Genomic DNA, 3,388 nt, shown 5'->3' on the forward strand with positions numbered 1-3,388 from the left:
ATGGTTCTTTTCTTCAATTAATGTAGATTTGCTTATTTATTTATTAGGTATAAATCCATCTAATTCCCTTTACATGTGGACAAAATTTAAGGATGAGTAGTAAGGGCGAAACAATGAATGCAGAAAGTCAAGGGTCTCAATGTGAATTATCAGTATGCTTCAGTTTGAAGCCATTGGTGGTAAATAAAACAGAAAACGTGTGACAGACTTATGTGGACAGATTTTTCCTGTGACTTTTCCTATTTAGAAGCTCGTTTCTTCCTCTGTTCAGCTACTTCAATAGGACTGATGAATTTAAACCAACTCTTAGACGTTCTTAGCCCTCCCACTCCCTTACTTTCATTGCTCTATCCTTTGCTAAAGTAACTGCACACTTAATGTGGATTTCTGCTTCCATAATCTTTGTTATTCAAGAACAACTTACATTGTGTTCTTCAATATATGAATTTCCTTTCATGGTCTGCATTATTATGGATAGTAATAATAAATATTTGCTAATTGTGCTATCAAGAAACATGGGTGATTAAGGTTGGTGCCAAATTATAAAACTAAACCAGAACTTTCCTAGGTATATTAATGTAAATTTATTTTTCATTTATAAAAATAATATATTCTTAAATATTAATAGTCTGTAATAAAACCATTATAAACTATATAATATACATCTTTCCATTTTCACTGCCTTCACTTATATACTCAATGACATGTTAACTTATCCTTTAGGTTCCTGAAGCTAAACCATGTAGTGATGTAAATAAGTTTTCTCCTCCGAACACAATTGTTTGGGTTTTGGCAGTTTTTAATCTATTAACATTTTGCTAAATACCAAGATAATATAAGATGGGGAGGAAAATTAAGAATTGCTGATACGGAATTTGGCAGAGGAGAAGTAGTCGTAGAACAATTACAAAGGAAAAGAGAAATAAAGAAATGCAAAAAAGGGAAAGGAAGAATTTCCAGAAAAATAAAAGATTTTGCACAATATACTCCATGTTTTCAAATATTTAAAAGCTATGATCCCCTTGGTAGTTTTGCTACTTTTCCACATAAAAACATTCAAGTAGCAAGCATCTTGCTGTTTCTCAATATGAATTCTCTTGGTAAATTAAAATTTAGATGAGATTATCCCAGCAGAATTTATTTCTAAATCCTCATGTATCCAGGGATTTATGACACTAAAGGCTATTAATATAAACAATCAGAAAATTTAAAAAGCAATTATGGATTTTAATACATTGACAATTGAGTTTTCTGAATAAAAAACAAATAAATACATCCCAAATTCAATATTGGCTATTAGAATAATGATGTGAAAATGAAAACCAAGCAATACAGATTTCAGGTGATATTCCTATGACACAAGTGGAGGTGTGTTTTAATTTTTTAGACATATTTTAATATTGATTGCATATTTTCTTTGTCATGAAATAAAGTATTGGGGTCTTCAGAACCTGCACATTATGAATCAGAAGTCCTATGTTGCTCTGGCAGGAGAGAGAGGAGACCAAGGCTAAGGAACCGGCTAGTTTTCTTTGGATTAATTTTTCACTGGGAGCTCGTGTGACCTCCTTTTCCCACTGAGAAGCACCAGCTTCATCTCCGGATCCAGATAAAGATACGTATCCAAGAGACAGACTCAAACGTGAGTTAAAAAACATGACGGCGTGGTGCAAAAAGGGACACCTAAGTGAAAGGACCTCTTTGTGGCTTCAGTTAGGAGTAATAGGATCTGCCTTGTTCAGTCATTACTCCGTTTCCCAAACTGCACTACCTTTTTTTTTTTTTTCATTTCTCAGTAAGACTTACATTCTTATTAATAAAGAACATTTACAGATTACTGAACATTGGAGGAATCTCTTCTCTACGGCAAATAGCATCAATTACCGCTACGTTTTATTGTGCTTTTCTTCATCGCGTATTTTCAAACTAAAATGTTTGATAAGTTCAGCTACAACTTAAAGTTATCCCTAAATTGATTTTAAAAAACTTAAAAGAATAAGATCAACTGGGGATTTTATTTTTAATGATTTCCTTAAGTTCTACCTGAAACTCTCCAGTAGTAATGCTATGTGATTGATATTATTTCTTTCTGCATCATAGTACAATTGTGTATATTTCTTATACCAAATTGATAAAATTACTGGACACTCTCTTTAGAACTCACACAGTTTTATTTTGCAATCGTTTCCTTAAATGCTAGTAATATATATCTTTATTTTTTATTTAGAAATATCTTTTTTTTAACAACTATTTTACCCTATCTTTCCTTTGCCAAAAGCTTTTGTGTGTGTCAACTAGTTATCAATTAATCTTAATTCATTCATTAATTTAACAATTATTCTGTCTGGCTCTTTATCAATTATGAATATGGATGTGGAGTATACAATTCTCTGAATTAAGAAAATACATATTTTATTTTGCACATTTTTCACAATTTAGAGTGATTGCTATTGAGAAACTATACTATTATAAGTGTTTATATAAAGGAAATATGAGGAAATCTTGGGGAGGGTCTAAGTAGGAATAATTTAGAACACAGACTGAAAAAATTAAGGCATGTAAGAGTAGGTAATCATAATTATGATTGTCAGTTATGTTTAAGAAAGCAAAACTTGATTACTTTCATTAAAGCAGTACTCCGAAGAGGAGTGATTCAAGTTGATATGGGGTTATAGTGGACATCCAGTTCTCATGGTAATTTGGTTTACTTTGTCAAGAAAAATGATTTTAATTTGAAAACAGTTGGGGAATATTTCAAAATATAATATCATAAGTGAGATAATTTATCTGTTTTATAGTCATTATTTGAAGATAATTACTTTGTAATGACAATTTGACCTAATAAAAACCAATTAAATAATTCTGAAAAAAATTGTATAATTTTGACCATGTAACACTAGTAAAGATAGAGATATGGAAGTGACTTAGTCAACTTATAAGATGCCAATGTTAAAAGATTTGGCAGCTAGTTAAAAGTAAGATGAAAACATTAGTGATGAATACATGATGTTTCTTACATAAATAATTGTGCAATTGATGTTGAACATACAATAATGACTCTTAATAGGCAACAATTGGAAACAATCCAATTATTAACAGAAGAATGGATAAACAAATGATGGAATATCTATATAATGGGATATAATTGAGGAATTTAAAAATTGAGTTACTCTTGAATGAAACCAAATGACCACAACTCCAAAAATGTATCTAAAATGTATTAAGTTAAGAAAATCAAATCAGACATAAAATAGTACACATTTTATGCTTTATTGATTTGAATTTAGAGAAAAGATTAAATTAATCTATTGTGGTGGAAATCTAAACACTACCTCTGAATGGTGTTGATTTAAAAACTACAGACTGCAGTTGTAATATAAGTAAAACT

Source organism: Echinops telfairi, unplaced genomic scaffold (genome assembly GCF_000313985.2).
Source record: "Echinops telfairi isolate 266 unplaced genomic scaffold, ASM31398v2 ScPeMD7_7469;HRSCAF=8507_0, whole genome shotgun sequence".
Lineage (NCBI taxonomy): Eukaryota > Metazoa > Chordata > Mammalia > Afrosoricida > Tenrecidae > Echinops > Echinops telfairi.